Consider the following 10,897-nt stretch of genomic DNA (forward strand, 5'->3'; position numbering starts at 1 on the left):
ATACTAATAGGTCATTTCTCGAGCTTGTTTAACATTTTGAAGCAGTAAACCATAAAAGGTTCGTCAAAACTAAGAAAATCTTTGTGGTGATACATCTCTTTACAATCTCACATGCTGGGAATGAAATTTTATAGTTTAACTTTCAAAGTAGTAAAAAGTTTCCAGACATTGAACTTCGCAACAGTTTGAACCTAGATCAAATCTAGTGTGTTAGCTGGGGCAGCAGTGGATCACTGATGTTAAGTAACGTTGTGTGTGGTTCGTATCTGGACAGGTTGCTGGCCATTAAGGATAGTGAAGACAAATTGAGGAGCTGGCACGACAAGGTTTAACCCTTATCAGCCTTACAGTGTCGACAAAAAACTGCTCATATTCAAGATACATCTATTTATCAAATAGGTAAGACATCAGATCTTAAAGAGCTGACGTAAAGTTTTGAAGAAGATCGATAGCGTGAAGACAAATTGAGGAGCTGGCACGACAAGGTTTAACCCTTATCAGCCTTACAGTGTCGACAAAAGAGTGCTCATATTCAAGATACATCTATTTATCAAATAGGTAAGACATCAGATCTTAAAGAGCTGACGTAAAGTTTTGAAGAAGATCGATAGAACGGATCAATTACCTACTTATTGTACATCATTATAAATCGATTTTTTTTTTTCTTTCAAATTCTTCTTCATATTCATGCATTTATATTACAACATTATATCTTTCGTGTCTAAGTAAACAATATTTTGTGCACAGCCATGCATATCAACTTCTGACCCTGTCATAGGGGCCCTTGAAAAGTTCTGCCAAGTTCCTGGTGATTTCAAAATTACCCTGAACTTCAAAAAGGAAGAAAAGAAATACAGGCAGATAACTACAGGTAGATGTACCTAACTGGCAAGTACCTATGTGTGAGTGGTATTCCTACCTACATTCCATTCTTTTCTTATCATATTTTGATGCAAAGGCCTCGGACATAGGTAGGTATATGATTGAAATTGTAATATAAAGAAAAAGAGGTATAGAGAAAATGTCAGATCACTTCCAAGCTATGATTCAAATCTTAAAGAGCTGACTTAAAGTTCTTTGACTGTGCATTATCTTTGGGGAATGACATAGGTATGGAAAGGTGCTTTAGCACACAACTCACTCGAGAAAAAATATTATTATGTTATTTTATCTATCTTTTTTTCTTCAAAAGGGAGGTATAGCTAAACTTTTTTAGAAGCTACCGTTCGCCTGGATAGAAATCATTAGGATCTTTTCTCATGACCAGAAGTAAAGTTTGAGTAAAAGCGCACGAAAGCTATTAACTAGGCCAGATCAAATTTCCGAAAAAGTCTCTTATAATTTGAGTAGCCTAATACGACCGAGAGAAAATTTGGGGCTTTCCAGAAGAGAGGCCCTGATAGGATAACGAGAGACCTTGCTTGCCCTGAACATTTCTCTTAGGTTAAATGCTTACTACTCTTCAGAGCTCACAATAAATGGAATGGTATTTGATTTAATAAAAAGTTAACAAAATCGCAACTCGCAACCTAATAAAAACAATTTTACATGGATGAGTTGCGATAATATGGTAGAACCTCACACGATAGTGAAGTTACAGGTATTAATAAGTATCAACTTATAGTGGATATACCCAAAGTAGATGTAAGCTAAGGTTGAGGTGGTACCCAAACCTATCCTTACCCTATAAAGGTATCATGAAACACACAATCACGATCTCATCGTAAATTATATCAACAGCGCCAAGATCAATATCGAAATTCCTTTTTTTTTTCAATTACCAAAATACATACCAAGGTACTAGCCATTTCAGTCATTTGGGGGGAAGTGCCATTTTCTAATTTATTTCCAAATTCCAAACCTTAATAAGAGTCAGTTTCGAGGTGAGTATCTTCATTAAGAGAATTAAAATAATAATTATCTTCTTCTCGTGGTTTAAGATTTGTTATTAATTCAATTAAGGAAGAGGAAGAATAGGTAAGTGTCTTATCAAAAATCAAAATCTTCGGCAGCTTGAACCTTCAAAAACAAACAATTAGGTATATCTACCTAGGTCTGAGTCTGGAGGGAAAAAATCACTAAATATTTAAAAGAGGAAATGGTTTCTACCCTACCTACCCCAATGCCATTTCATACTTATAAGCAACTAATTGAAAACCTGGATCTGGAGTGTTTGGAAAGCAGGCGGGAATACAACTATCTTATGTTATATAACATAATCAATAACAAGATATTCCGTCTGCAATGGACTACGAGTATATTTCAATCAGGGTACATATTATGGGACTACGCCAGAGGGAGGAAGGACCCTCTGTTCTTCTCCCCTGGAGAAGCTCATCAAAGTGCCACATACAGAGACTCCACTTTGCCCACTGCCATGGCCTTATTTAATAAACATAATTCAGCTCTGGATTTCGCAGATAAGGAAAACATCTTTAAACAAAAATGTAAATCTTTATTAGGTATATCACACTTAGTGTACACACAAAAACTTAGGATTATTGGCTTTGTAATTGCCTGTAAAATAGGGCGTAAAGTTATATATAAGTACATATATATAAAAATACTGTCTCATGATCTACTCATTCATTTCGTCAGACATCTTTTACCATAGATGAGTAGGGTGTACCGTTTTGCCCCGTGTTCCCCTCGACCTATGTAAATGTTTGTAACACATGATGTATGTAGTTACCTATGTCTTAGTCAAACAAACAGATCCTCCACAGCTTAAATACCAAGTTCAAAGTCCACTACACATCACATGAATATTGCAAAAGGGGTCTCGATACCTCTCCCTATTGTTTGTTTTCAATCAAAAATGAATAATCAATTCACAGGTTAATTAAGTTCGGGGCCTGACAAAGTTTACTCTAAGCTCTTCAGTACTATAAAGTCCAAAACGCAGTCAAATCAACAAAACAACCAATAAGGTAAAGAAACAAACAAATAGAATAGAAACTTCAAATCAAATTGTGTGCCTACAGGGTACTTGGTAATTCATTCTTATTACTACCTGTTGAAAGATGAGAATATTACAAAGTCTTTAGAAGAACTCGAAACATTTCTGTGAAGGTCTAAAATTGGTGATAAATCAGAGAATCAACAAATTATTACCTACATATGTTCGCTACTTGTACCTACTGTGGATCTTTTTATTTATAACTTTAGGACTAGGGCGCAAATTGTGAAATAATTACGAAGTCTAGCCACTAAAATACCTACAGAAGAATCTTCTTACACGAAGAATTAGAGTTAATTTTTTGTTCTTCATGATGGTTTTTGGCTCCAAGAAATTCTTCTGCTATTCACGCTGTATAAGAAGATAAAAAAAGTACAAAGTCTATTTGCTCCCTGAACATCAATTACCTTCTTAAGAAGTCACATCGGGTAATTATTATGCATTAGAACACTCGCAGACTGGTATTACTTATTAAAATGGATCAGTAACTTATGTGATCTCTGTAAATAGATGGTGCTTGGTAGGTAAGTATTCCTTTGATCATAACGTCATGAGAATAACAAAAAGTAGAAATTATGAATTTTATTGCTACCTGAATAGAAGGTACCATGTTCATTGGATGTTGTTATTTTGAGGAAGGGGTCATCACCTAGTAAAGCTAGAACCTATAGTTCTTTTGTTAGCAATCTGTAATGATTCAACTTTGATTATAACTGGGATTAGTAGGCAATATTAGTACGAGTATATCTATGAGTATTGACTTGTTAAGTGCCCAAGTGAATACGAGTTTTTTTGAAAGGCTACCTATAGGTACCTTTCTGTTTAATTTTATTTCAGTCTTGATTCCATCAAATAGGTATTGGTTTTGCCGATGACCCTCAAATTCTATAGAAAAAAGTTACACCTCTTGTGCAATTCTTGCTTGCAAATTAAGCCATAATTTTGGTGAATTGTTTCAAGACACCTTAAAAAGGGGGCGGGTCTTTGGAAGATCTTGTACTTGTTTTGATCATTCCTCGGGCACAGAGTTGAAGTTTAACACGAATTAGCTTTGATGTTCTTTAGCATATCACTTCTCAAATAAATCATTTTGGACAGCAGGCTTTTATTGTGGTTAACTAAAAAGTCATAAAAATCAGAACGTGGGTGTGAGAGCCATCCAAATACATATTTCATTTTCTCTCTGGAAAACCTTGAACCCAAATTACAGAAAAGTCCATTTAGTCCTCTTTTTGCTTCTTCTGTAGATTACAGCCAGAAAAATAGTTATACTTATCTACTCTAGTTTCAGTCAGAGACTCTGTATACCAACCTAGGGTTAATGTATTTACCTATGATCATTATTTGAACATGCTCTAAAATTATACTTGAACTTAAATGTTATGGTAGTTTGATGATACTAATAGGTCATTTCTCGAGCTTGTTTAACATTTTGAAGCAGTAAACCATAAAAGGGTTTTTTGCTATGGAACGTAAACTTAATATTTTTTAATAGCCACACATATTTACTCAGTAGATGTAAATAAATGTAAAAAAAATAATATAGTAAGTGCCTATACATATAGATAATCTGGACACGAAAATATAATATAATCATATAGATAATAAATTAATAATATAGCTCCTAGCTTCTGGTTTTGAGATGAAACTTAGGTTCAACAAAATACCACTAAACCCACCCACTCACAGCTCTGAGTAGATAATTATATCATTCTGAAATCAAAAAATATTAACTTCAAGGTAAAGTTGCAAGTTCAATCACTTTATTGTTCTTTGTTTATTAAAGGGGAAATGTGTTCAAAATTATTTTTCCAAGTTTTGTCTTGTGGTTTCGTATAGGTTTTACGAGCACATGGTCACTGCGTACATTATTTACATTAAGTCTGCATACTATGTTGTGAGTATGAGGAGCCAAGTCTATTAGAATCCAAGTAGTACGTTTACACCAATAAAATTATTCAACTCAGATCGAGGACTTTACTATCCGAATCGCACTAGCCAAATGATAGATTGGTAAAGAAATACGTCGTAAAATATATTAATTTATTACATAGAAAAATGTGTTTTCATTTAATTAAAGTTCAAATTGTAAAGAGTTATGAAAAATTGCACCTTTTTCTTTCAAAACACTGGGTACGAGATGTGACAGTACATACCTACTTAAAAGAGATTCCACTGGTAAATTATTGGCTGAAATTCAATATTAAAATGTTAAATCCACGATGTTTATAATAAGGCTGAGCTCATCACTGATCCAAGTTGCAAAAAATCTATTTATCAAAGTAATAATTGATCAAGAACATATTTTATTAGGTGAAGTAGGCAGGTATTTAACGTCAGTTCTGTCAAGCATATAAACGTGCCTACAACACAACACTATTGGCAAAGTGGCAAACCACTCATTCACCTGTCCGAAACAGATTAGTAGGTACCTAATAAAGTCCCTTTTAGAGGTAATACCCATGAGGATGACATCAAAGACGTAGGTGTCTTTGAAATTATTTTATTGATAGGTAGGTATATTTTCTTTCTTGAAGCTATTTTCCAAACTAATAGGATCATTACTGAGTGGTTTTCTCCCTTGATTTGGCATTCATAATATATCTTGACTTTGAATTACTGTTGACTTTGTGGTCAATAGCAACAACAATAACAACGATACCTACGTAAATAATAATTATCTTCTTCTCGTGATTTAAGATATGTTATTAATCCAATTAAGGAAGAGGAAGAATAGGTAAGTGTCTTATCAAAATCTTCGGCAGCTTGAACCTTCAAAAACAAACAATTAGGTATATCTACCTAGGTCTGAGTCTGGAGGGAAAAAATCACTAAAAAGTGCCATTTTCTAATTTATTTCCAAATTCCAAACCTTAATAAGAGTCAGTTTCGAGGTGAGTATCTTCATTAAGAGAATTAGGTAATTTGCAAACTTCTAGAGTGGGTGTTAACCAAAAATTGATATTTTGAAGAGTGATCGGACATGCCCGTCGGATATTTTGAATATACATAGATCTCATCTTATGGATCATCTCTTCAATGAAACGATGGGAAATGCTTTTTCTTCAAGATTTCAAATGAAATGATATGTTTATCGTTATAATTTCAGGCTAGATTTGTTAGAGCTTTATTATTTAAAAGAGAAAATGGTTTCTACCCTACCTACCCCAATGCCATTTCATATAAGCAACTAACTGAAAACCTGGATCTGGAGAGTTTGGAAAGCAGGCGGGAATACAACTATCTCATGTTATATAACATCATGAATAACAAGATAGATATTCCGTCTGCAATGGACTATATTTCAATCAGGGTACCTATTATGGGACTACGCCAGAGGGAGGAAGGACCCTCTGTTCTTCTCCCCTGGAGAAGCTCATCAAAGTGCCACATACAGAGACTCCACAATCACTAAAGTTAGTCCATTATGAGAGTCTTGATGAGTACAAAGAGCTATTTGTAGTTACTTTGTATACTGGCACATACCATGTAAATATCACGGGGTTCAAAGACTATTTCAAGGATAAGATTGAAATCAAGAGAGGGAAATACTTAGAAAATCCGAAATAATCAATTTTCTTGGCAAAAAATATCCTTGCACATGGGTGAAGAGTTGAAGACGACGCCATAAAAATAGATTGAAATATGCGGAATAACATTCGTTGAAAATTTCAAGATTGGGATTTTTATTACCTAGTTCTCATCTTTTTATCAAGTTCTAAGACATGGTTTGAAAAGTGTTATTCCTAGATGTAAGTTCATCTTTAATTTAATTTTATTTGTTAAGAATGAGTATGAAGTCAATTAGTCCCTAATGCTACTTAGGTAAGGTAGCTAATTACAGTACTTACTTGTATCACCATGTTTCATTTTGGCCTTCAAAAGAAGTCTCATAGGTATTCTTGAAAAAGTGTGTGGCCGTAATAAAAGATCTTTTTTTTAGCTTAATTCTCTTTAGGCATCACCAAAAAATTATATTTCGGAACAATAATCTTTTCCATATTGTCCGCTTTGACGAGTATAGAAGACGCTTTGGAATCTAGGTTGATTCATAGTTTCATATTAAGATCCTTGAATACCTTCACTACATTCTCACTAATATGGGTAGGTACTCCTATAAACGATGGTATGTATTACAAAAAGAGTCCCATCTTCTTTAAACCCTACTGAATTTTAATTTCGATTATAAATAAAAAAGCTATGGACTAGAAAACAGTTCAGGCATAACTTACAACCTTTAGAGCAGAGTTTGGACGTAGGAAGGTATTACTACAGTTGATAATTTCATACTGCCCAGACCGTTTACTACCCATGGGGTTGAATTAACCAATAAAATTAGTGGATTAATTAGCAAAATTTCTTTCTTCTACAAACAATGAAGAGTAAAGCTTATTCGGAAAATTAGCTGTCAATAGATATGAAAAGGCACATTAACAATTTAAAACACAAGACATTTTTCATTACCTTTTGATATGAGTTCTTGTTTTCCTAGGAAAGCGAATATTTTAAAACAACACGAAAAAGTTACCTACTTTTCTAAATGTTTACTTTCAGAAGCCCTTGATACTTCTGAAAGAACTTAATTCAATGGCTTGAATTTACTACCAGAAGGTCAAATACTGAATCAGATATTGGGAGCTACAAATTATTATTTAGAAGTAAAAGGGCAAAGTAAACCAATTTAATGTGTAATCATATCATCATCAATAGTACACGCTCATTATCATCTTATCCAACATTTAACACTGTACCTTCTTCGTATAGAGAATACAGGGTGTTTTTGGAGATTTTCAATGTGTTTTATTCAGTAGATAAATCTGACCCGACCTTTAGACGTTATTTTAGATTATCCGATTAGGACAAGTTTGATATCTGAAGATTTTACTTCTGGAGATTTGGAAGAGGATCTTGAGAAGACTTGTCTTTAAACCAAATTTTTAATTATTGTAGATTCACCAAAAATTTAGAGTGAATCTTCTTGCTTTTTCGATAGGATTTCAACAAGGTTGATCATTTGTCATCCACTGAGTGAACCTCTGGATTAAGACTGGTACACATGTCTCCCAAATTTGACAGATGGACTTCTAACCTTGTCTTTCGGCCTGTTGCGTGTGTACGCGATATTAGCGCAAATGAGTGTTTGATTTCTGAAGATTTTGCTTCTGGAGATTTGGAAGAGGATCTTGAGAAGACTTGTAGGTATTTAAACCAAATTTTTAATTATTGTAGATTCACCAAAAATTTAGAGTGAGTCTTCTTGCTTTTTCGATAGGATTTCAACAAGGTTGATCATGATCATTGGTCATCCACTGAGTGAACCTCTGGATTAAGACTGGTAGGTACACATGTCTCCCAAATTTGACAGATGGACTTCTAACCTTGTCTTTCGGCCTGTTGCGTGTGTACGCGATATTAGCGCAAATGAGTGAAATTTTGTGCTAACACACGCAACGATCTGTGGAAAGAGTTGGAAGACCATCTGCCGAAATATGTGGAGTACCATTTTGGAAGACACTTGCTCAAGCATCATGAGCACGATACCCTCTGGAAAAAAAAAATTGAATGAAGTGTTTTACTTAGAAAAAATAAGATATGTACCTTGGTATAAAAAGGTTACATTTAAAGCTAATAAAAAACAGAGTGGAGCGGATAGCAAAGACCATACAGCTTTTTAGTCCGTCCTTCCTTTATTAAATCGAATAAATTACGGGCTAAAAAATTCCCGGAGGGATGGACCCAGCTTGTTGCTCTCAGGTCTATGCGGTTTAAATTTGTCCATTCCTGCTTTATGCTTCACTCTGTTTTTAGCCTAATACATCTAGTGTACTTGTAATCTAATTTATCTCCCTGATCAGAACTTGTTTTGATACACCCTGTATACTCGGACTATCATGTGTGAGATCTGAGATGTGACGATATTTTGAATGAACTTTTGAATTTAAATAACAGGTGTTCTAATTGAGATTTTACAAGAACCTACGAGTATGTATGTGGACACATACTACTTATGTTTACGAGATCTGATAAAATTTAAATTGAAAAGAGCATTAAAAATTAGACATAATGAGTCGAAATGAAGTCATCTTGTTTTCTTCTTCTTTCGCGTAGGTTTGGTATGGTTTGAAAAGTTGACCTTTTTAAACCGAGGTTGAGCATAGGTCGATACAGAATCAGTCTGGGGAGAAAATACACCCAAAAGGAAAAAGAAAGGTAGTCTAATATTACATTCTTTTATTTTTTACAAATAAATCATACAGACTTCATTTAATGAGCAAATTAATAATTAAAAATATTATGTAATAATTATTGAAAAAAAAAAAGAAACAAATAGAAATTTTATATGATGAACACAACAAAGATTTTAAAGGTTGAATTTATAAATAAATAAAAATTAAGTAATTTTCTACGAAACTCTTCGGGTGATGTACACAGACAACTGTAGAAGTAGGAAGGAAGATGAGGGAAAAATGTTTAAAAAAGGTGCGAAAACAAACAATTAATAAAATAAAGAGAAGACCACATAATGAACTTTCATTGAAGTGGAAAGAGTACAATAAAAGAAAAATGTTCTTTTCGAGCATTCCAAAACTTTAAAAAAGGTAAGAAAACCGTGTACACCACAGAACAGGCCGTTAACACAACGTTTAAAAAGTAAAAATTCAATAAATGTGCTTTTCGATTTAATTTTTGAAATATATCTTTCAAAGACCCGTTTGAAGTTGATCTATTACAAATAACATGATAGGAACAACTCTTAATATTTTGTTTAACGATTATCGAGTTTATTTTAAATATGACCGCATCTCTACCGGGGAAAAATAAAAACATTCAACTGATAAAAAAATAAAACAGAAATACGAGGGCAGAAAGTTGTTTTTTAAATAATTAAAACAATAAATAATAAAATGACAAATTCAATAAAAGTATTTAAAAAACAATAAAATCATAAAACGTGCGCTAAAATTAAAAAGAAAGGAAAATTCAATTTCTTTATTGATCTAGCAATTTATTCTCTCTCAAGATGTATGTATGATGCTGGGAGTATAGTGTTCAGAGTGGTGAAATCCATTTAATTGTAAAATATCACAGTTGGTTTTTATCACAAGGTTTTAAAGTATTCACATGTCTGGTCAGCCTGTAGAGTTCAAGAATTGGCAGTTAGATGGTCTCATGCTTATTTTATATGCATAGACATTTTGAGACCCACTTTTAATTTATTTTATTCTACTGTCAAGGAAAACGGTCTTTGTAGGTAATTTACACCCATATTACGGGTTAAACACTCATAATCAGAAGTATCTGGCTACTAGCTGTTGGTTAAAGTCAAGGAACCTTTGAGGCTCTACTATTCAGTATTGTGATCATGCTTGTGATCAAATGCTTCGAAAAAGGAGAACTTTATTCAACTATTAAAGATTTTCTTTTAGACCTAGAAAACCTGTGAACCCCAGCATCCTACATGCTAAAATTTAAATATGTAGTTTATTGTGCCTGAACACAGCTTTTCTTTAAATAAATAATTAAATTAAATATAAATAATGTCCATTTACATAAATACAAGTGGTAAGCCTTTTCAAAGTATTTATAACGTCACCATATTTTTCCCCTGCTTACCAAACCTTTCAAGTTGAATCTTCAGTAAAAATTAACATTGTATCATGAAAAATACAGTTTAGAAAAACAAAACAATCGAGATAGATTATAATTAGGGTTCCACAGTCAAATTCATTTTATCACTAAAGAAATAAATCTATTTACATTTAAGATCTTTAAGACTCGGTCCTACATGAGATTCTAAAATTGCTCTTCAAGTTATAGTTTTTCTTTTAAACATGACTCAATGTTGGGCTTCCAATTGTTCTTTTCTAATGCCAAAATTGTAATACCTCTCGGTCCGCTTTCAAATTAACTATTTACACAAGCCTTTGACTCTTTGCT

The sequence above is a fragment of the Diaphorina citri genome, unplaced genomic scaffold, assembly GCF_000475195.1.
Source record: "Diaphorina citri unplaced genomic scaffold, Diaci psyllid genome assembly version 1.1 scaffold17, whole genome shotgun sequence".
Classification (NCBI taxonomy): Eukaryota; Metazoa; Arthropoda; class Insecta; order Hemiptera; family Psyllidae; genus Diaphorina; species Diaphorina citri.